Genomic DNA, 25,380 nt, shown 5'->3' on the forward strand with positions numbered 1-25,380 from the left:
TAACAAACCAGAATGGATTTTTGCAGAAACAAATCACAGGAAGAGAGCGACTGCTAACTGGGGTCATGAACCGCCAACCTAACCTGATCTAACCTCGTCCAGGCGGCTTCCATCATGCAGCTCCACCATCTCATCCAGTATTCAGCACCATCTGTGGTGCCGGTCCACAGCTGCACCGTGGCACACAGCTGTTAATATGCAGCCAGGAGTCATGCATGATGAGTGGCTGGACCCGACTGTCAAAAAAACAAGAAAGGCATAATTGGGGTCAAAAGATGGCACAGAATCATGTAGCCGATCAACACAATTACCTAGAAAAATGGAGATACACAAACCACCTGATTAGGTTAATCAGAATCAGTGATTCAGATCATTGGTACTTTCTTACTCAACCACAACAAAGAAACTATTGTGTCTTCAAAGCTGCCATATTTAACTTTTATTTTTTTAAAATAGTTTTTTAAAATATTTGTTAAAACGGTCACTATTTTGAGACAGAAATATACAGCTTGGTCACAAACAACCAAGCAGAGCAAGGAGGAGGGTCTTAGCGCTGTCAATCATTCTCTGGTACATGCTGTTCACATCCTCCCCAGGAATGCTGAGGCTAGTTAGCATGGCCACCAATAATTGACCATGCTCTGTAACTGTACAGAGCATTTTCTGTACATGCTCTGTAAGTTGATTCTCTGCCTTTAGCACATTTAGCAGCACATACACAAGAATTATTGACAGTGCTAAGCCACTGGCTCTGATTGGTTGTTTTTGAGCTGAGCATTTCTTCAGACATGGAAGAATTCGATTTTCATATAGTTTACATGGAAGAACTCGATTTTCATATAGTTTAGCAACATGGTGACAGTTTTAACAAATATGTAAAAAAAACAACTTTTTTAAATAAAAGTTACATACTCTAGCTTTAAGATAAATATTAATGCACTAAAAATGTGAGTTCCTGCTACATTGTGTAATACTTTTGACTTGCTGAAATAAAAAAAGCTGATTGCTTAAATTATTTCTATTTGTCTGAGTCAAACATTTGTGCAATTTATGACTTCAGTCTGATTAAATCCTCCCACACAAACCAAACATGACTGAGTCAATAAAAACATCAATTTCTGCAAACTAAACATCCAAACTGATGTTCTGGTGTCTAAGCAACACAACCTGGATGTACATCAGCCTGCGAACGACAAAAACACCAAAATGTTTGGGTAAAAAAGGAGCTTAGAAAAAGAGACACACTCCATGAGGATTCTCTTTTTAAAATTTTCCATGGGAAAAATGACCAGATGTGAAGAGACATTTACATGGAAGACGTTGTCATCTGATCGCAGAGACAACCTGACCGATCTGTGCATATGCAGGAGTCTTCCCATATCAGTCATATCCTGTCATGGAGGACAAACAGTGGAGGGGAACATACAGGGATACACTGCATGTTTTTAAAGATCACAACGTTTTACCGTCACTGTGTTTCAAGTTTTGATTAGTTTTTCTGGGTTTTACATTTTCAGTTCTGCCAGTTTGTGCTGGATTTTCTGTCAGAACCTGGTGCCTCCACGTCGGATGTGGACTGGCGGTCATCAAGCGTTGGCGGCTACACGTCTCCAGGAATCCACGAGGAAAAACAATGAAGATGACGACAGATGCTGGGAAGCCAGATTTAACAGTTTCCTCCACACTGATAAAATATTCTGCCCCAACTACTTGCATAATTTATTTACATTTATCAAGCAAGAATGTTCTTTGTTTAAAGTACTTACATGAAAAAGGAAATCCAAAAATAGTGAACTTAATTTTCTCAAGAAGATTAAGCAAAACTAAACTTTGTTTAAATTATTCCACTTTTTTAATGTAGTAAATAAAATTTGGAAGTACACTGTAAGATCTTAAGTCAGCTTAATAAAGCCGAGTATGTTGTAATAATGTTTTTGGAAGATCAGGGTACAAACATACTTTTGCATCTTCCATAAGTTGTCTGTAAATGATTCCTCTACCGAGAGGGGATGCAAAACCAGCAAAGGTCAACGACCTTGAAAGCATCATGACAGAACCGAAGGGAGGAGGAGAAAAACGAGTGAAGATGAGAAGAACAGAACCTGATTTGGAGGCTAAAGGAGAGAAACAGGCTACAGGAGCACTGCTGTCTGTGACAGAGAGAAAGCAGCTAACTAAACAACAGCAAAAGGAGAAAGCTGAGTGGATGTGCAGCTCCACCGTAGAAACAACAAACGGGCTCAGAGTGGAGAAACCAGATGGCTGTTCTGGTACTAACAGGAACCTCCACTGGTCTTCGCTTAGAACCAGTTTAAATATTCAGAGGAAAAGGTGACAGAAATTCTCTTACTCAGCATTTTGAAGGATGTTTGTTCAGTTTAAAACCTTAAATGTTTGGTTTGCTCCTGACTGTTGAAGAGAAAGAAATCTGGAAATATTTAGAAATTATTCAACTGGCTCAAAAGAAAACGGCCAAGTGCAGCAACTACCAGCTACAAATGTACAGATCAGATCATGAAGACGAGATCATCCTGAGAAAAGACGGCAAGATAAAATCCTAAACGCTTATCAGGGGACTGGAAAACAAAAATACTTGGTAAAATTGTGTTTTGTTTTTTCAGTGCAGTGTAGCAAAGGGTTTATTTTAAAAAAACACAAAATCGTACCTAATATTTCTGTCTAGTTTCTAGCACAAATATCTTAAATATTAAGATAAATAAGAGAAAACTAACTAGAAAGATATAGGAGCTTGTTTTAAGTCCTTGATGAAAAATTTATAGTTCCATTGGCAGATTATTTTACTTGTAATAAAACATTTTCCCATGTTATAAGCAAAATAATCTGCCAATATAACTAGCACTTTTTAAAAAAACAATATTGAGGAATTATTGACTCTAAAGAAACTCATACATATTCATGAAAAGTTACTTGTAAGTTAGTTTTGTCTTATTTCGTGCATTAGGTTATTTGGACTAGAAACTAGACCAAAAATATTTGGTAAGATTTTGAGTTTTCGCTGTTTAAACACGCAAACTTATATAAATAAGCCATAACTTCTTAGAAGCTGTAAAGGTGCATAACTGCATATATTGAAAGCTGAAATGTTAAATTTTTGTCATAAAGTCACAGATAAGTTTAAAACCTTCCAAATAAAACATAAAGGATTAGACAGTTTTCCAAATAAACGGTGGATGTGCCTGGATGTAGGACACAGCAGACAGAAAGAGCTGTCACTTCTAAACATAAACTCTGCAGAGTGTAATACAGTGTGTGTGTGTGTGTGTGTGTGTGTGCGTGTGTGTGTGTGTGTATGTGTGTGTGTGTGTGTGTGTGTGAGTTTATGAGTGTGTGTCGTCGATCATCTGTGGAGTTTCAAGGACGGGTTAAACTCTGCTGTCTTTTTATAGCTCAGGGCAGCCATTGTGCTTTTGTTTGTGCTGGTCTTGCTTGCGCTTATTGAGGACCTGGAGTGAATTTGAGAATTAAAAAAAGCTCCAGGTGACCGTCAGTATCATCAAGGTGAGGAAATGTGTGTGTGAGCATGCACACTCCTGCATGTCCTTGTAGCTCCCAGCTTAGCTTTGTGAAATGCTGCCAGGGTAGTCATAAAACTATGAATCAGCCTGTGTGTGTCTGTGCAAACACTCACACACACACACTCAGGGTGTATTTTTCCATTCAGGTGTAAAAAAACAGACAGCACCGTCAGGTTTGAGCGGATGACTCACCTGACCTGCATTTCACACACATTGCACTCGCTCGAGAAACAAATAGTCGAGTTATTTTCTGCACGTTAAAATGTTCTTCCTTCCTCTGGAGGGATTCGCTGTAGAGGAAGGCGAGTTCGGCCTCTCACACATCACCTTACTGATCTGCTACGACTAGTAAAAATTACACGTCAGAAACATTCGGTTCAAGTCTGACGGAAGAGGCAGCAGATCTTCCACGTCTGTGGAAGTGTGTCCATTTCCCAGATAATTCCTTACACTGCAAAACATACCAAGTGCTTTTAGGAGCAAATAACTTCATACACTAGAAAGACTAATTGACTTTTCAGCAACATATCGAAGCATAGCATTAGTTATAAGCTAGTTATGAGTTAAATAATCCACCAGTAGATCTACACTGCAAAAATACAAAATCTTACCAAATATTTCAGGTCTAGTTTCTAGTGCAAATAACTTGAAATAAGACAAACTGACTTATAAGTAACTTTTCAGCAAAATATAGGAGTTTGTTTTAAGTCAATTCCTTAATAGCAGATTGCAATTTTTTCATTTAAAACAAGACTCCAGGGTTTCCCTCAGTGTATTACAAGCCTGGCGGGCCACCAGGCTTTACTTGTGCCCCCACCAGGCTAAGCATTGCTTATTTATTCAAGTCTTTTTAAAATGTTTGCCTTTTTTAAGATTTTGTAGTTGGTGTTCAGGTATTAATCTTCCAATCTTTCAATAACACGTAATTATCAAGTGATATTTTCAAATTTTCTGTCAACTTTAAACATTTTTTAACTCAAAAACACAACGGGTCGCTGGATGAACAACGGCCGTAGCACCAATCTTATCAAGTTTTCAGGAGCAAATCTTGAAGAAACTATGATAATAATAATTCCTTTTACCAATTAAAGGAACTTACTAGTATATATTTCTAAAAAGTTACTTTTAAGTTAGTTTTGTCTTATTCCAAGTGAACTAAGATATTTGCACTAGAAACTTAATCAAAATATTTGGTAGTATTTTGTGTTTTTGCAGTGTGGTCAGTATGTGAGAAAAACTTTCCAGGGTTTGCTTTTAAAGAGAGTAAACTGCAACGGCTTCTTTAGGTTGGTCCTAAAATTGCATCACTGGACAGTTAAGATCTGGAGTTTGCTCTGTTTTTGTATTTATTTGTCTGAAATGTCGGTGTGACTGGGAACCGTTGTCCTCTGACAGATTACAGCAGCGCTGCAGATGGTATCAGCAATTGTCCGGAGGACTAAGACAAGCTGCCACCAGCAGCTGCTGAAGGAGCGATTGGGCAACAGGTCAGGATTCGTTCCAACATGCAAGTTTTCTCGATGAGCGGGAAAGTTTCACAAAGCACTACTGGTTTTAATTACTGAACCATATGACTATTTATCCTACTAGCAAATCATGGTGATGCCTTTTGATTTGTTACAAATACTTTCATGTTTCACATTGCAAGACTTTAGACATGCTTACAAGTATTATGGATGTTGCAGAATGACTACAATTAGCAAGGAACACATATCCACAGTCTATGGTTGTTCTTCTGAAGCAGCTTTGAGCCTTAAAACCCACCAGGAAACTAAAACCTAATAATTAAACCATGAAAATGCAAGACTTGTAAGAAAAATGCTAACATTAGCAAACACGCCATCGTTAGCATCATGCTACTACTAGCAAACATTGCGGATTACGCTTCAGTTTAAAATAGAAGCATTTTAAACTGCTTTGAAAAACTAATCGCTCATACTGTGCTGTCTTATAACTACAGTCAATTGGGATTTAAGTATTTATGATTGGACTTAAATTAGTTTTTGTAAAAAGCCTTAAGACATTTGTTGTGAATTGGCTATATATGAATAAATAAACTGAATTAATACTCAAAATAGCTAATATTATCATAATAACTAACAAGTTAAGCACATGTTAGCAGTTAGTCTGTATCTGCTATGCTAGCAGCAACTTGTATGTTATCACCAGTTAAAATGCTAACATTAGCTAAATGCTACCACTGGCATATGGTTTATTAATAGCAAACATTATTATGGTGCAGTTGGGTAATGTTTGAACATTTTTTACAATGCTAACATTAGCTAAAGTCTTGTTAGTATGTCCACCAACACTTTTATGATGGTCCAGATGGTTAAATAAAATAGAAAAGTCACACAACAAAGCCAGTACAGAAGTCATAATAAAACAGTAGTAAAAAATAAATAGAACTGGGCTAGTAGAAGTTTTTTGCTGTACATGTGCTATGTGGAAGTAACTCCACTCACAAACATGGAAAGGAACACTATTAGGAACCTTAATTAGCATAGAAGTTATGCTAACTACAATATTAGCCACAACTTAATTTATTCTTATATATTTTTTTAAATTTTCATTTTATTACTTCCATTGTGCTGCTGTGTTGTAGCTTGTATGTTTTAATGCTTCTATGCTAACAGCAGCCAACATGCTATGACTAGCAAAGATGCTAACATTAGCTTCACTTATCAATGCATTATAAATATAAACATTATTTTTATCTCCCTTGTTCTTATAACCCGTAACTCTCAGAGACTCCTGGTAGATAATTATTTAAACTTAATTCAAGCTGCTTCTGGTTAGTTTTCTAACATAATAATTAATCAGGATGTGACAAGACACACATGGCCACTCACATATGGCCCCATGGTTACTCCTCTCACCTCCTATTCAACGCATGTTGGAAAATCACCAGAGGCCCGGGCCGTTCTTCAGTCTGCTATGACAGGAATGACAGGAGCATCTGAGTCACAACACCCGTTTGTCAAAGCAGCATCAAGCTCCGCCCCTTTAATTAGCCACTCTGCCTCCAGCCGCGAGGCTAAGACTAAGGTAACAGCTTCCTCTCACAGTGTTTGTGTTCTTAAAAATTCATAGATAAACCTTTGTCTTTGTGTACGACATTCTTTGTTCGGTCTCCTTTGGCTGTTTTGAAAACAGACTCTCCTGACGTGAATGTCCCACTTTGTCATGTCTGGCAGCCATCCAAAGAGCAAAGGTCCTTCTGAAAACTGCCATTTCTGATTAAATTTCCCTTAAAAAAAACTTTTGCTATAAAGCTCCAGTGTGTAACTTTAATATATATATAAAAAAAAACTACAATCATGTCGTCACAATAGAGTATGAGACAAATAATCTATGAAAAAATAAATAAAATCAAGCTCCTTTGCCTTCTCCCAGTGCTAACTAGAAATGACCAATCAGAGCAGAGAGGCAAGTCTTAGCGCTGCCAATCATGCCCGTGTGAATGCTAATTAGCAAAGCCACAGATGACAGTGGATAAGTGATTTTTCTGTAGCAGTAAGTTGTTTCTCTGCCATTATGCCATTAGCACATTTAGCAGCACATACACAAACATAGTTTAAGAATTTAACTTTGGTCATTTTGATGGTTAAACTGTAGCCATTTAACTACAAGTTCAGAGCTGTAACAAGCAATTAAAGATTCAGATTTACTAAGTTATTACTTGTTTTTATTTTCCACCATTTCCACCTCATTATTTATCAAATTCACGATATTTCTTGATCCATTGGACCGGCTGGGTTCTGATGAAACATGGAATGAGTATCACTGAGTAATGTACGGGTCATCATTTGTTGTTTCCTCACAGCAGTATCATGCATGTTTACAGTTGTGTAACATATCTGTACTACAACAGCCTATTTATCAAGTAGAAACTATCCTTAACACATTATTTAGATGTGAGTCATCTTATCAGTCTCTCTGCCTGGTTACATATTTTTACTTCCATCTCTACTGCTTCTAAAAACACACCAACCACTTAAAAAAAGACGGTTTTTGGTAATAAGTTAATATTTTTTTGGAAAACGATTCGTTTCAAAAACTTCTGGAATGTAACGTTACAATCGGAAGGAACTGCCCGTTACCAAGCAACCCCAGCGGAACCGAACCCGTTACCTAGCAACCCAAGCAGAGCTCCAGCACATTAGGTCAGCTGGTTTTACCCCTGTATTCGCTGTGCAATGGCTGCTGGATATATAAAATACATATAAAAATGAATTTGTGAAAAAAATGTAACGATGTAGTTTGTTTCTGTTGGTGAAGCTAGCACTTTTTCGGCAGTATTAAGGAATTATTGGCTTAAACAAGCTCCTATTTGTCCCTGAAAAGTTACTTGTAAGTTATTTTTGTCTAGAAACCAAACCAAAAATACTAGTCCATCCATCCATCCATCCATTTTCTGTACACCCTTGTCCCTTAGTGGGGTCGGGAGGGTTGCTGGTGCCTCTCCAGCTAACGTTTGGGGCGAGAGGCGGGGTCACCCTGGACAGGTCGCCAGTCTGTCGCAGGGACACACAACCATGCACACACACTCACACCTAGGGCGAATTTAGAGAGACCAATTAACCTGACAGTCATGATTTTGTTCTGTGGGAGGAAGCCGGAGTACCCAGAGAGAACCCATCATGCACAGGGAGAACATGCAAACGCCATGCAGAAAGACCGCAGGTTGGGAATCGAACCCAGAACCTTCTTGCTGCAAGGCAACAGCTCTACCAACTGCACCACTGTGCAGCAAAAATATACTAGTTTCTAGTTTAATATTTTGTGTTTTTACAGTGTATAAGTTAAACACTAAACCAGGCCAGTAGAACTGAACTGGTATCATGAACTGAACTGCTGCGTCTGCAGTGGACTTTCAAACCGCCTCGTTCTGAAGCGACACACACCCTGGCAAATAGCTGCTAAACTTTAGACATAGTCACCCACACAAACACAAACACACACGCGTGCACACGCACGCACGCACGCACAAACACACACACACACAGGCTGTTCGGGTCAGTGTTGCATGCCAGTGAAAACAATGACGGTTTGTCAGGAACAGGCGGGAGTCAGTCTATCCTTGGTGTGACAGGTGCAACAGCAGAGCCTGCCTCAGTAATCATTAGCTAACCGTAGTTCACTCAGTGCGCATTGCTCTGCATTGTGCTTGTCTCAGTCAATCACTTGGCCCCTCTAGGGTTTTTAAACGCAACAGGTCATTGCTTTCATTGACTGATGACCTTATCGGAGCTGGGTACACAATGATGTCACTGAAGGTGTGTGTGTGTGTGTGTGTAAGAGAGAGAGTGCATCGGTAAAGAGCAGCACTACAGTAATCAATGTGTGGCCTCCTTTTCTCTCAGACATTTTTATCTTTAGTTGTGGTTAGGTTTGCTGATTTTACCTTTCTGATAACATAAATCTGCAATTTAGTTTCTTTGAAAAGTTTCCCATTACATAATACCAAGAAATGTTTTGTTTTTTTTAATATAAAAGTACTAAAAATATCAACTTTTTCAATGCAAAAACAAAATCTTACTAAGTATTTTTGCTCTAGTTTTTAGTCAAAATATCTTGGTACACTTGAATTAAGAGAAACTTAAAAGTAACTAACTTGGTTGCAAAATATAGGTGTTTGTTTTGAGTCAATAATTCCTTAATATTGATGAGAAAATTCTAGTTCCAGTGGCAGATTATTTAATTTATAAGACATTTTTCCCATTTTATAAGTTAATGTAGCTGCCAATGGAACTAGTATTTTTTTCATCAATATTAAGGAATTATTTACTTAAAACAAACACCTATAACCTGCTAAAATTAACTCAAGTAACTTTTCAGCAAGATAAATTGTTTTAGGTCAACAAATCCTTAATATTGATCAAAACGTACTTACAGTATAACGTGGTAAAAGTGTCTCGTTATATTTTTACTTATATTAAGGAATTATTCATTAAAAACAAGCTATTTCTTGCCAACTTTGTCTTCATTCAAGTGTACTAAAAAAACTACATTAACAAACCACTTAAAATTATGAGTCTCTGATTTTACTTTTTATAGTTATATGTCTGAGTAAAATGAACATTGTTTTTTTTATTCTATGAACTACTACTGACAACATGTCTCTGAAATTACAAATAAAAATTTAGTATTTGCAGAAAATGAGAAATGATCAAATAAAAAGATGCAGAGCCTTCACCTCAAATAATGCAAAGAAAACAAGTTAATATTAATTTAGAAACAACAATACTAATGTTTTAACTCAGCAAGAGATCAGAACTCAATATTTGGAGGAATAACCAGGTTTTCAATGGGATTTAATGCAGTGGTAGCTTAATTTTTTTTTCCTGAGCTGTAGAATAAAAATACTTTGTAAGATTTTGTGTAATGAATCTTTATAATAAATAAGTTTAATGTTTTGATTCAAATTGTTGAAATGAACTACCAAGTTGCTAAGATGTACCTGTACATGCATGACCTGCGTCAAGATTGTGAACGTCTGTGAATCTGTTAAGAAGATAAATCGCTTTCCAGGGGAGCATGGCTCAACAAGTTCACTGTATCAACATTCTCTTCACGCAGCTCGGAAAAATGCTCCCACATTGCCAAAATCCTCACAGAAGAGGGTTAAATAAACAAAGACGTCCGTCTGAGTCTGACAGCGGTCTCCAGAGCCGTCTAGTCAAAACATGCTAACCCCAGTTTAACTGGGAGGACTGGGAGCTTGGTGCCCTTTATGAAGTATCAGTCGATATGATCCATTTCATAATGCAGCTGGTTTACTGTACAGCAGATTAATCCTGCAGTCAGTATCGACAGACCAGCTCCACTCAGCGCTAACGCTGTTAGCGGCGGCTAGCAGAGTTAGCTCTGTCATAAAACTCACTCTGGTTACAGCCACCATAGACAGAATGGGTAGTACTTGAATAACCTTTTTTGAAAACATGTCCCTTTAGGAGTCATTTCATAATAAAATTACTCAACCAAAAGTATTTCTACTTTTACTTGAGTAAAATTTCTGCATTTTCTGCCCACTGAATGAAAAATAAACATATTTTAAACAAAAATTGACCAAACACAGACACACACCTGCAGTTTTTGTTAAAGTTTCATAAGCTTTATATTGAAAGAAACTGATGTGGAAAATTTTTCTTTTGCCTGATTTAGTTATTTTTTGTTATTTATATGAATAATTGTCATTTTAGTCCTTAAAATACCTAAATTTCCACTTAACTTCATATTTTGGTCCATCTGATGATGTAATATTAATATTCAAATATTAAATTATAATTTTATCAGTTATTCGAGTAGACTTTTTACCAAATACTTTTTCACAACTTGAGTACTTTTTAGGCTACTTCTTATTTTTTACTCGACTTGAGGTCAGAGGTAAGGTACTCTGCTCACCTCTGACCTCTCAAACGTGCAAAAGATGGCTGACGCCAATAGTAATCTACAACCAACTAACACTTCTATATCCATAGTCTGACATTTGGTCATCAAAACATCTGCAGGGATTAGATTGGCCACTTATTGCAGAACAAAATGTGTATTTTATAGTTTAGCATACCTATTAAGCACATTTTCTGTTGGGACTTGTCCAACAGAAATACTTGGACTAGACAGACTGAAAAGGCTGTTTTTCAATACATTTACACACTGCAAAAACACAAAATCTTACCAAGTGTTTCTGGTTTAATTTCTACCGTAAATGTCTCAGCACAGTTGAAATAAGAGAAACTAATTTACTAGTAACTTTTCAGCAAGACATAACAGCTTGTTTTGAGTTAATAATTACTTAATATTGATGAAAAAGTTCTAGTTTCACTGGCTGAATGTTTCAGTTATTTCACAATCATTACCTAGCAACGCCAGCCAAGCTCAGCACGTTACCTAGCAACCCAGTTCTATTTCCACTGGCAGATTATTTCACTTATAAATTTCTTATTTTTGAAATAATCTGCCAGCAGAATTTGTATGGAATTGTTTACTTATAACAAGCTCCTACATCTTGCTGAAAAGTTAATAAGTTTGACTTATTTCAAGTTTACTAGTATATTTGGTATACTAGTATATTTACAAGAGAAACTAAACCAAAAATACTTGGTAAGACTTTGTGTTAATGTGCTTCTTTAGGTCACCAGTCGCATAAAGAACCTTGATTTCTATCACTAAACTGCACATAGAAATTGCACTTAATCATATTTCCAAATGTACTGATATTCTCATAGAATAGCGGAAAAAAAAATGAAAAAACAAAAGCAAAGAAAACAATTCAGAGACAGTTTTACATCATTAATTGATGTAAAATATAATTAATAAATGATGAATGACAATAAGTAAACCAGAAAGCGCCAGCAGTGATTCAGAAAACGTGACGGCACCTGAGGAAAAACGGCAAAGGGAACTGAGACGGTGCCAGGTTTTTGACTCTGTTGGAAAGGTAAAAGCGTGACAGTTGCTTCAGCGTTGCTTCGACTGTCAATCTGCCTGCAGCGAGAGACAAAAGACACGTTCAACCAGAACAGGACCGAACTCTGCACGTCCGTCGACGTGACTGTTTTATGATGAGTCACTTCACCTGGAGTACAGAACACACCCACAGCATCTCAGTACCATGTTTATTAACGTGGTTAAAGGTGTAAAATGATTTAATTAACATCCCTTCACAAAAAAGAAATTGGACTACTTTATTTGCTTGATTTAATTTATTTATTTTTTGTTACTGGAGTACTTTTGACTAAACAATTTCTTATAAAAATAATTCATTAATATTGATGGAAACTACTATTTCTTCTGAAAGATTTCTTCACTCATAACCTTGGAAAATGTCTTAACACCTTTTTAAAGTAAATATTAAGGAATTATTGACTAAACACAACCTCCTATACTTTGCTGAAAAGTTAAGTGTAAGTTTGTTTGTCTTATTTTCAAGCGAATTAAGATATTTACACTAAAAACAAGAGAAAAATACTTGGTAAGATTTTGTGTTTTTGCAGCGCGCAGATCGAAGATGAATTGCAGGAACTCCAGATTGGATAAAATATTTGTTTTTCTCAGAAAAAAAATTGAGACCCACAGAATGTCATCATTGACAGAGGAAAGTAGGACAGAATCAAAATATGCTAAAATACGAAAAACGATAGTTTAGGTACAGGACTGACACCTGGTATCAGTCAATGATCGCAACATCCCTAAATTAAAATCTTCCACTAATGAGGAGAGAAAATAAACGTCTCAAAGAGTGAAGAACTATTTGGTAAAAAGTCTACACAAGCACTGAGTAATTATCAATTATGAAATATTTACCAGTCTGTATCTGGTGAGTTTTTGGTTAAAACATGTTTGCTTTTCATTCAGTGGGTAGAAAATCCAGAAATTTACTCAAGAATAAAAAAAAAAATACAGCATAGTAAAATTACTCCTAAAAGTAAATAAAAAAAAATATTACTCAAGTAAATGTAATTGAGTAACTGTAACTACCAGAGGTGGACAGAGTACCCAACAATTGTACTCAAGTAACAGCAGAGATACTTCAACCTATTTTTACTCAAGTAAAAAGTAGTAAAAAAGTATTTGGTAAAAAGTCTATTTGAGTACTGAGTAACTGATCAAATGATCAATACTCTAATATTTAAAAATTACATCATCACATGGATGAAAATATCAAAAAAGTGACTAGAGTAACCTGTAATAACTCTGGTGTCGCATCAACAGCGGTTATTTTCCATCCACTTAATGAGACGAGGCGTCTGATAAAGCCGCGGTTCGGCTCAGACTTGGAGCAGCGTGGGGGAACCACCAGCTGCCTTATCTCTGTTTATTCAAACTTCCCACCCATTCCAGCACACGCCCGCTTTTTTCCTCCAATAACAAACCAATAAAAACTCCAAGAAATCCCTTCCTAATTGTGAAGCTGAGGTGAATGAAGCGTGGACTGAAGTCTTGGTTGGTTTCTGTCTGTGCTCTTACGTAACTGCGCCGGTGAGAAACCTGCTTGCTGTTCAAACAGGTCAACATCACGTAGGATTAGCGGCTGGCGGACCTGACCCACATACCGAGACGCCTTCCTGCAAGTACACTGCAAAAACACATAATCTTACCAAGTATTTCTGGTCTGGTTTCCTCTGCAAGTGTCTTAGAAACTGAAAATAAGAGAAAACTAACTAAAACGTAACTTTTCAGTGAGATATAGAGGCTTATTTTAAGTCAATAATTCCGTAATATTGATGAAAAAGTACTACACTGAAAAAACACAAAATGTTACCAATTATTTTTGGTTTAATTTCTAGTACAAATGTCTTAGTAGTGATAAAATAAGACAAAACAATCTTACCTATAACTTTTCAGCAAGATAAAGGCTTGATTTAAATGAATAATTATTTAAAATTGATGAAGTTCTAGATTTTTTGGCTGAAAAATTAACTTTTAACAAGACATTTTTCCCATAAGTAAAATAATCTGCTAATATAAATGGTAGTTTTTCCTCAATATTGAAGAATTATTGACTTAAAATAAGCATAAGCCTCCATATCTTGCTGGAAAGTTACTTTTAAGTTAGTTTGTTTTACTTAAAGTGTTCCAAGACATTTGCAAGAGAAACTAGACTGAAATTGCTCTAAGACTTTTTGCAGTGTAGTTCCACTGGCAGACTAACTTCACATGGGAAAATGTCTTGTTATAAGTGAAATGATCTGCCAATAGAACTAGTACTTTTTTGTCAATATTTAGAAATCATTTACTTAAAACAAGCTCCTATAGCTTGCTAAAACTTAACTTGTAAGTCAGTTTCATCTTATTTCAAACGTATTAAGGCATTTGCACAAGAAAATAGACCAGAAATACTTTGTGTTTTTGTAGTGTAGCTGTCGCCTCCATCTCTCTTGTGCTGCTTTCACACTAATTTGTGACTCCCTTTGCTACAGTGAGGCTCAGAGTTTTGTAGAAATAACAAATGGCAGCTGCTGATGAGACGTGGCAGAGATCCAAGAGTTACTGTGAAACCTGGCTCAAGGCCTCAGATAGACTTTCCATTGTTCTCCTTATTGTTTGCTGACATGACTCATCCCAGAAAAGTGTTTGGTGATTGGCTGCATGAAGCCTTGTGTCTTGCTTTGTGTTCTTTTCATTTGTTATTTTGAGATAGTTCAGTTTCTGCTTCTCACATCTGTCAACATTCAATCCTTCATGTTTCTGAGCAAAAAGTCGATGGATGTTTGTGACCTTACGTACCATTACATTAAAATGGAAGCAATATTTTCCACTTAAAGGGGACCTACTATGCCAAATTCACATTTTCCCCGTTTGTGTTCTTCCATTTGGGTTTCTAAAAACAGCCAAGGCACTTAAAAACAATTCCCCAAATGTTTTTGGCAACAAGTTAATGGTTTTGGTGTCTGGAAAATTAGTTTTTTAAAACCTCCCTTTTGTTAAGTCACATACGAGTACTGTGCTGTTACCTAGCAACCCCAGCAGAGTTCTGCCCATCACCTAGCAACCCCAGCAGAGTTCCGCCCATCACCTAGCAACCCACGCTGAGCTCCATCATGATTGGTCAGCTGGTTTTACTGCTGAATGTCCACAATGGCTGCTGGAAAAGACAAGTGTTTTTATTGACTTACCATTTAGGATGTACTTGCTCCATTCATCTTGGTTGTACAGGAGGCCAAACTGCTGTTTTTCAAAGATGTAAGGTTGTATCTGTTTTCAGCCGTTTTCATGTGAAAGTGTAAATGTTGAGTGGGGGTGGGAGGGCTGGCCAAAGCAGCTTATTTAAATTTAAATTGACAGGAAGCCCTAAAACAGCTCATTCTGACAGGAACTCAAATTAGAGACTAAAATCTCATTATCTAAGAATGATTTTGTCCAAGAAATTACCTGAACATATTTTGTATCACCCATAGACCTTTCCTAACCTGTTCAAGGAAGCATAATAGGTCACTTTTAAAAATGCCACAATGAAAGTTAAAGTAGAAAAAGTGACAGTTAATGTGTCACTTTTTCCCTGTGGTCCAACAGCCATCTGCAGAAATACACCACTTCCTGTTTCAGGAGGTTTTTGAAATGGTTCATTTTCCAAACACTAAAAAACATCAACTTATTACCAAATACTGGCTGGATGTTTTTTTAAGGACTCGGGTTGGTTTTAGAAGCAGTTGAAACCCAAAACGGAAGTATAAAAACGTGTGAAATTTGAATTCTGCATATTAGGTCCCCTTTGACAAATATGTAAAAATTAAATTTTTAGAAGTTACCACCTGAAGTTCTTAGGCAAAATGGAGCCAACAGATACAGGACAGATCTGCAAAAACACAATATGTTACCAAGTATTTTTGATCTGGTTTCTAGTGCAAAGATCTTATTTTACTTGAAATAAGACAAAACTAACTTACAAGTATATGTTCAACAAGATATAAGTTTATTTTAAGGGAATAATTCCAAAATATTATGAAAAAGTCAGTTTTATTGGCAGATTATTTAACTATACATTTTTCTAATGTTATAAGTAAAATAATCTGCCAATAAATCTAGAACTTTTTTTATTAACTTTAGGAATTATTCACTTAAAATAAGCCTCAGTATCCTGCTGAAAAGTTACTTGAAAGTTTTTTTCTTATTTCAAGCAAAATAAGATCTTTGCACTAGAAACCAGATCAAAAATACTTGGTAAAATTTTGCGCTTTTATAGTGGCAAAGAGCCACATTATTGTTGTTGATCAGTAAAACGCACTGAAAAATGTCATGTGGTCTCTAAATCATTTTTATGATTATTCTAATTCTTTATTTCTGTTTCATAAAAGCTAAACACTTCTGCTGAAAGAGGTTAAACACACATTTTTCTCGAATATTGGTAAATTCTGCCTCTAATACCCACAAAGGTTTTCTTCTGAAAGACAAAGTGTCACTGTCAATAATTATCAAATGGGAGATTCCTTTAAGTGGGCGAGATTGCTAACAGCTCGAACATAAGTAAAATTCACAATCTAAACCAAAAGTTTAAGGGCTGCGGGGGAAAATGCTCGTCACCGCTCTCGGTTTTGATACGATTGTTATTTCTGTGGATTACTAAGTCAGTGACACTGTGGTTAAAACAAACCCGCTCTGATCGATTCCTGCACCCAAACCAAGACTTGGAACAAGATACGCTGCCTTTCTAAATGCATTTATTATAATGTGTATTTTGGAATAATAAATTTCCTCCCCCCCCATCTGTCAGGCACAAAACAAAAACAAAGTGCCATTTTCCAGCGGTTGCTGATGAGGTGACATCAGTTTCATCTCATGGTTGTGGCCGACATGTGCACAGGTGTCAGGAGGCTGTGCGTCATCGTGGGGTCTCTCTCTGCACACTCGCTGAACCTAAAACCACAGGTCTGACTCACTCTGCAGCTCCTCCTACCATTCTTGTTGTTCATAGCCTCTCTGTTGTTCCCTGACCCTCACCTTTGCACTACTTTCTCTCCGGGGTGAGCGAGCATCACCGCCTACTCACATCCCCCCCTGTCTTCGGTATTTTCCTTCGTGTTTTCTTTTATCTAGAGCCGGAGCGAGCTTCCTGCCAAACAATTGAAGGAACCCGGCAGTCAGAGGTGCCATGTTCTCCCGACCGACTGTATCTCTATTGTATGCACAGATAGGACACACAAACTCATCCCACAGCTGGAGGGATGAGAGGATGCAGCAGGAAGAGCTGCTTCCTGCTCAAAGGTTCATGGATGATAACCGTCTGTTTACTGCAAGTTTGGTTAGAATAGTTTCTCCGTTTCTGTGTATTTGTTAGATAAATCTAATACCACGAGTGACGCTCGATTTCCTTTCAGATCCAATACTGAATAGAATTTGCTCTTGGAGTAATAATAGTATATTCGTATGTAATTTGGTGGAGGCTCAAAGCCTTGCGGTTAGTTTCTCACTTACCAAAAGTGGCAGGTATAACTTTCCCATGAGCTTAGAAAGCATTTTTAAAGGATCCACCACTGATTGAACATGTTGGCCTAAATATTTTATAATCTTTCTTTTAACCTAAAAATTGTTGTCACAAAAAGATCATAAATACTTTTTTTTCTTTTCTGTTTTTACAAATATTTATCTTTTACGGAGCCAAAAAAACAAATTTTTCATTTGCGTAATGAATGTACAGTTTGAGGAAATATTGACTTGAAACCTATAAACCAAACGCGAGACGTCAAGGTCGTGGAGGCTGATGAGAGCCGCCCGCAAAACATCTGGATTGAGGAAAACTGCCTCCACGCTTTTACGCCGCTGTACACACGATATCGGCTAATGAGCTACTGTTTGCTCCACTAGCTGGAGCTAACGCCTTTAGGAGGAGCCAAGACTATTAGCAGAAGCTAACGCAAAATCAAAACCAATCGGAAGATAATGAATGGATGTTTAAAGGGAAAGACTTTATAAAATACAATTTTTGATATGTTAGCGAGAATGTTATGATGCCGACGCTTACCGTAAACAGCTTGAGTTGAAAACTGGAGCTCATTTCCGGTTAGCATTTTCAAGCAGAAGCAGCACAAACACCTGCTTTTTTATCCGACTTCCTCCTCTTCATCTGTAATTTCCACTCGTAATTACTTCATTACCTTCGATTTAAACACGCTCTGGTTCAAATTAAAAGAGCTAAGCTTTACTTATTAAACAAAAATTACTGTTCTGACCGTATTAATGTCTATGGTTCTGACTGACGGGAGCTAGCGCCTAGCATAGATCCACTACCCAGAATGCATTGCAGCATAAACAACGTATGTAATATTTCTTTATAAAACCTAATTTTTGCTGTTGCATATTAAATAAAAGTTTCTAAAATAAAGTATATTTATTACAATTAATCATAAAACTTTTTAATAAACAAAATCAGCATTTGAAAACTATTTACTCAGGTTGTTTCTCTGAAATTAAATATGTGTTAATTTTTATTTTAATAATACAAACACTTTCACTGGTGTGCAACTCTTCCAAACAACTATCAAGTTAAATGTATATGCTGAATTAATGCAAATAGATGAAACTCTGAAATTAAAACCAAAATGTTAACAGATTATGACCATTGTTTAATGTGGAAAAGTTTCTTTCCTTTTAAACGTTGCTTTTCTTTAGAATAAAATCACTTTTGCTTTATAAAATTAGGATAAACCTAAAGCTACAGCCTCTACCAAAGAACCTGCAGCACATTTTCTTCTTATTCTTATTTGTTGAATGATTGCATTCAACAAACGATAGTATGCATGTTGTTTGCATAAACGAGTTTGTCTTCAAAAGAAAAGCAGAACCAGAAAGGCCGGACCTGAAAGACAGCGCATCTCTAAAGTTAACCCTGAACACAGTTTGCTTAATCATTCAATTGCACAATGATCTCCTACCTTTTTAGAAAATGTCAGACATGACTTCGGTGATGGTCAGGCCCTGAAATAAGAGAGTGACCAGAACCGTAGAAATAAAGCCAGGGTGGAATAAACACAAACAGGTCATGAAGAGAGCCACACAAACGGATATAAAAAGGTTTTGGTTCTGGACGGCAGATTTAGACCGCTGGGTGAGGTTAGGGGAAAACCTACGGCCGCTCCGTTGGACAGCTCTTTGTTTATCGGCTGCATTTTCTCCTGCATTCTGTCGCGGTCATGGTGACTGTGTAAAGTTTGTCTTTTCTAAGTATCGGGTAACCACGCTGCGAGCTGCCAGCTTTCTGTGTTTGTGCGTATCTGCCTCAATACCATAAGTGATTATACCCCGTTTTGGAATAAATACGTGTGCTTTTAAAAGAATGATTTCATGGGAAAATGTAGCGCAGCGTGGACACGGCTCCTGACCGATGTTCCCCGAGACAGACGTGCAGACTCAGCATGCCGACTTGGACTCACACACGCTGGAAAGCAGCTGGAGGTTGACCCCGGGTCAGCAGGCCGCTGCGTTGATTGGCAGATGCTTTAACAGGCTCTGATTGGCTCTAAGCTCACCTGTGGCAGGCGGGATGCAGAACCGCCAGTTTCAGTAACAGAACCTGTCACACACACAAACACTGCAAAAACACAAAATATTACAAAGTATTTTTAGTCTAGTTTCTACTGAAAGCATCTTATTACACTTAAATTAAGAAAAAACTAACATGCAAGCAACTTTTCAGCAAGAAACAGAAGCTTTTCAGTCACTAATTATGTAACTGTTGACTAAAATAAGCTCCCTTATCTTGCTAATAACTTACTTGTAAGTTAGTTTTGACTTATTTCAAGTGCTAAGATAATTGCAATAGATGCTAGACTGAAATACTTGGAAAAACTTTGTTTTTGTAGTGCAACTCCCAAGATGTTTTGCTAAAGAAACTGGCTGTTTCCAAAAAGATGAATCTAAGTGTATTAATGTAAGGTTTAGTGGAAGAAAAACAACTTTTGCACTGAAAACACACAATTTTACCAAGTATTTTCAGTTTAGTTTGTACGGTAAACATCTTATTAAACATAAATTAAGACAAAACCAACCTGGAAGAAACTTTTGAGCAAGAAACAGAAGCTTGTTTTCAGGCAAAAAATTACATATTGATTTAAAAAAAAAAGTATATTAAGGATTTATTTACTTAAAACAAGCTCAAATAGCTTACAAGTAAGCTATCTTATTAGCTTACTTGTAAATTAGTTTTGTCTTATTTCAACTATACTGAGATAATTGCAATACAAAGTTGACTATTGCAAAGTAGCTTTTAGTCTACTTTGCAATACAATAAGTAAACTAAAAATGCTTGGTGATATTTTGTGTTTTTGTAGTGCAACTCTCAAGATGTGACTACTAAAGAAGCTGGCTGTGTATTAATGGAAAGTTGAGTGGAAAGAAAACGTGCTACACAGCAAAACCTCTTACCAAGTATTTTTGGTATAGTTTCTAGTGCAAATATCTTAGTAAATTTGAAAGAAGAATTAACTTTACCAATAATTAGGAGCTTCTTTTGAGTCAATAATTACTTAATATTGATTTTATAAAGTATCAGTTCCACTAGCAGATTATTTCACTTATAACACGAAATGTTTCCCATGTTATAAGTGAAATAATCTCCCAATGGAACTAGTACTTTTTCATCAATATTATCTAATTTTTGACTCAAAAGAAGCTCCAATATCTTTATCGTTAGTTTTTAAGTTAGTTGTGTCTTATTTTAATTGTAGTGACACATTTGCAGTAGAAACCAGACCAAAAATACTTGGTAAAATTTTGTGTTGTTGCAGTGTATGCGAACAATACCACCCCACCCTTTACGTCTCACACTGTGTCCCCAAAAATTTAATCCATCCAGAGTCCATTAGGAATGAAGACGTTCTGTTTGATATGCAGAGGAATTTCCCTCTCTCCTGATCTCCAGGACAGAGGAAGAGAGCGCCGCACAATGTTCCAGTTAAAAGGACTTGGTCCCCATTGAAACTGGGCCCTCTGAAATCCCTGTAGATCCCCCGGGGGCCCCCATTACGGTTCTGGCCTCAATAGACGGAGCTGCGATGCCGAACACTGGGCCTCCTTGTATTCAGCCGGCGCCCCAGCCGAGAGCCATTGACAAGCCCCACAATGTCCCGAGCGCTCCTTTACAGTAGAGAAGGGCTCTTTTCTCTGGACACGGAGAGGAGGACCTGCTTTTTCACAAGGAGCCTTTCCAAAGGAGGCATCTGCAATCTGTTGCTTACCCCTCAACTCACAGAAGTCTCCCCTTCAGCCTTTTTTTTTGTGTGTTTTATTGCAAACTGGACGAGAACAAATCGACCATGAATTCCTGAGCGCCTGGCAGCCGCTGCCCGCTCCGGCTCCGCAAACTTTCTCCTGCACCGTCCCTCCTTTCAATCTCCCTCCCTCGCTCTCTAACTTTCTTTTGTTGAGAAAAAAAAGCCGTTCTCCCCCTCCTCTACCCTTTTACTTCTCTCGTGTATCTTTCAACCGATTCTCTCTCTGTGACTGAAGAGCCGAACCGTTGAGGGGGCTTTACACTGACGTGCTGAATGGGAAATTGTTTCGCAGAGCATCAACCCATCTTGCATGCAATCCTAGGCCATCCCTACCATCTCGAGATCTTAATAAAGATAAAAAGCAGAGGGGGGACAGATGAAAGTTGTTGGAAGGACGATGGTTTAGATTCATTGTAAATATACAAGAAAAATTTCCAATATAAAACTCAAATATTCTGTTGCAATATGGACTCTGTTTGGACCGTTTCTGTTTACCATTCTGGTTTGGCCGCCATCTTTGTTTCTGAAGCGGATGTTATGAGTTAACCGCTTGGAACTAATTTTAATCTAATAAACAATTAAATCTACAATTAATGATCAGATAATTAATTGTTTCAAAAGTTGAGGTGCAAAGATGTTTACTGGTTTCTAAGTTAGGCTTGGACAATAAATCAGCAACAATATGTACTGTGATAGATACATGATCAATATCTGTAGATAATACATATGCTGCAATATTCAATACATAGGGTATTCACTGACCTCTGAGCCAGAACTGCACAGCATTCTGGGAGATGTAGGCAGAGGAAAAGCTTTAGCCACTCAACCTCGCACAGCTAGCTAAGCAAAGTTGGTGAAGTCAACTAACTCACTCACTCTTTGGTTACCTAGCAACAACCTGTTGAGTAACTTGCGCAGCAGCAGTTTCAGGTTTCCACACTGCGCCTCATAACGGCTTCAAAATAAACAGCAGCAGAGTTGAATTGAAACTGTGGATAAAATAGTAAAAGTCACACCAACTGGTTTGGACGTATTTTAAATATTAAAAACAAAAACAAATCAATAACTGTCAATATGAAACGTTAATATGGTGGTGAGATTTCCAACCATATCGGCCAGCCCTAATCCAAGTATGGTTTCTTAAAAACACGTGACATATGGACGCTCGCTTCGCTGTGAGATGTTGGGTGAAGAGAAAGCCTGGCCGCCTCTCCACCAAGGCCACTCTTATCCTCTGTCCTCCTCCGTCGTTCTCTGTAAAGCCCAGGGGATCAAGTCATCCAAGGCCACCGCTCTGCGCACATCTGCTCTGCCGGACAACCAGGCCAGCCGGCGAGGCGAGAGGCCGACTCGGGGCCGACTCGGCCCCGGTGGTCAGGACACTTGGCTCTTGATGGACTTGGGTGGCTGACGGCTGGATTCAGGGGGGATTAGATGCCTCAGAGCGGTGCTCAGGCTTCCATGGAGATACTGTCGTCCAGTGTTTACAGCCTCCCAACGGCGCGTTGGACCTCTCCTCCCCATCCGTCTATTCCTCCACAGGCCCGCTGCGTCCCTCCTCTTCTAATGTAAATGTCGGGGGCTGGCAGGCTGGAGACTGGGGCCTGTTTTGGTGATTCTATGCTGTTCTTATTGGACTTTTACAATTTCAGCCTTTCATTTTTTTAAAACTCCCTCTTTATCCTTTCTCCTTTTAAGAGGTTCTGTCCAGCCAGGCCGACTGCCCACAGAAGGGCCGGTGTTTGTGCCATCCGGCTTTCACGCTGCCCCCAGTTAAAGTGAATGGCAGAGTGCAGTCTGGCCCTTACAGAGAGCACCTGGTAGTGTTCATGTGCCAGCTCGAGGATTGGCCAAGAAAAGCCTGAACAGCTTATTTGTCTGGAAATGAGTCCTTTCTTATTTTATAGACCTTCAGTCAACAAGGACAGATTATGGCATTTTAGAAAATAACTGGTAATCCAATTCAATGTCATTGTCAGAACAAGTGATGGTGTTTACTACAATAACTTTTAAGTCTCTAGTTTGTAGATTTTTAGGAAATTTTAAACACATTACATCTTATGATATATCAGAAGTTTTTGGACAAAACAAAAAGGAACATTTTTATAATTTTAATAAAAATAAACAGATTCTAGTCTGTTCAGAAAAGTCATAAAACACCACAGGTCTTGGGGATCCACAGGGTGAGGTCCTCGGATTAATGCTTTTTTACTGCAAAAGCAAAAAATCTTACCAAGTATTTGTATCTACTTTCTCGTCCAAATATATTAGTACACTTGAAAATGAGACAAAGTTCACTTATAAGTAACTTCTCAGCAAAATAACCCAACTATGTGAAATTACGAATCCAAAGGCTCTAAGACATTTTTGTTTGAAAATTGAGGCTCTGTTTTACCCAAGCCTCGTATCGGCATGACCTGTAGGCATCCCAGGTCAAAACCACAGCTGACCAAAAAACACAAAGATGCATCTCACATTTCCTGAAAAACATCTTGATCATCTCGTGGACTGACAAGAAAATTATGGACCTTTTGGTGTCTGCATCCAGTTACATCACCATGTTTGACAGCAGACAGTCAAACATGGTGATAGTCTGATGGTTTCAGACTGCTTTTCTTTTACAACCCATTAAATCTGCTCTCTAGCAGACAATCCAAAAGGAAATGTCCAACCAAACATTCATCACCTTGAGGTTCAGCACACTTAAGTTATGCAGCAGGACAATGAACTAAAGCAAACCAGCAACCTCATCTCTGAATGACTCAAAAAACCTAAAAACTACAGTTAATAAAAGTTTGCAGGGCCTAGTCAAAGTCCTAACTCATGGGCTGTTTGTCTGTCAATATGTTTTAATGGCAGCAACAGAGAATAAACCACTTGCAGTCCTATGGCTGACTGGTCTGAATAACAATCTGTCACTTCTACACGAAATCCAGGTTAGGATTTTTTCTATGGGCTAAACAAAACATGTTCATTACATTTTTGCACAAAATCATTCTTAAATAATTAGGTTTAATGAGATTTCTACACGCACACAGCTGGATAAAACGTGTTGCAGATCCGCCTTGGTTGCTAGGTGACGGGCAGAACTCTGCTGGGGTTGCTACGTAACAGGTGGGGCTTCTCTGGGGTTGCTAGGTAACAGGTGGTGCTTCTCTGGGGTTGCTAGGTGAGGAGCAGTAGCTACTTATTTCCAACGTTACATTCAGAAGGTTTTTTGTAAATGGCTCATTTTTCACCAAAGGACATAAAATTATTGCCAAAAATCATTTTGATTATTTTTTTAAAGTTAAACTTTTCATACTACTTTTAGAAGTAAAACAGCACAAAACCCAAACAGAACCACAAAACAGTGGAAATTGCATAACAGGGCTCCTTTGACATGACGATCTTTATGGTGAAGCCAGTGTCTTACTTGATAAAATGGGTCGACTTCAACCCTCCTTGCAATCTCAGTCCTATCAGAATAGACAGAGATAAACCCAAGTTATTGTTTAAGGAAATGATGTTTCTCAGAACTCATGAAGTTACAAATTTTCACAGATTTTTTTATCATCTTTATCACTATATAGGTAAATAGTGGAAAATCTATGCAAATTAAAGACAGTCTTAAGATAATACGCAAATTGCCACTCAAAACCCCCTGGAGAGGTGCTTTCTTTCTTTTAAATTAACATTTCATATCCAACTTTCGATTGTCACCTCGGCACGTGGCTCTACATGTGACCATTTGCTTCTCGGTAATCAGCTCAGTTTTTACTTTCCCTGAATCAATCAAAGATTAAAAGCCCTTGTTTGAGTTTTCAGTGGTTACAATGGTTTTACCAAGAACAAAGTGAAGAAATTAAACTTTTTGCCAAAAAACTGAATCAATCTGCGGCCTGAAGGTGATGACTCATGCGCTCGTCTGACATGATTTTTATTCTCTTTTTTTCAAAATCTGTAAGAAACAATGAGCAGAAAGCAAAACAGTTTCAGCTGCACTGACTCATTTTGAACCACGCTAAAGCTTCAGATATAGTCAAAGAAAGAAAACACACACACACACACACACACACACACACACACACACACACACACACACACAAAGTGTTCAGGCCGTAGACGAGCAGCGGACTGGTGATTGATTTCTC

At 37.7% G+C, this 25,380-nt stretch overlaps 1 long non-coding RNA gene across 1 annotated transcript; it reads right to left on the reverse strand.

Annotated features, from left to right (window-relative positions):
* LOC106958947 (uncharacterized) lies at positions 1 to 24,707 on the reverse strand. Its single transcript, XR_001427257.1, has 2 exons — positions 24,663 to 24,707; positions 1 to 236 (listed from the first exon to the last, which is right to left on the reverse strand). It is a non-coding gene; the product is annotated as an uncharacterized LOC106958947 (long non-coding RNA).
* Between the last annotated feature and the right edge of the window lie 673 nt (positions 24,708 to 25,380).

This window comes from Poecilia latipinna, unplaced genomic scaffold (assembly GCF_001443285.1).
Source record: "Poecilia latipinna isolate Pla-1442-1.1 unplaced genomic scaffold, P_latipinna-1.0 Scaffold1033, whole genome shotgun sequence".
Classification (NCBI taxonomy): Eukaryota; Metazoa; Chordata; class Actinopteri; order Cyprinodontiformes; family Poeciliidae; genus Poecilia; species Poecilia latipinna.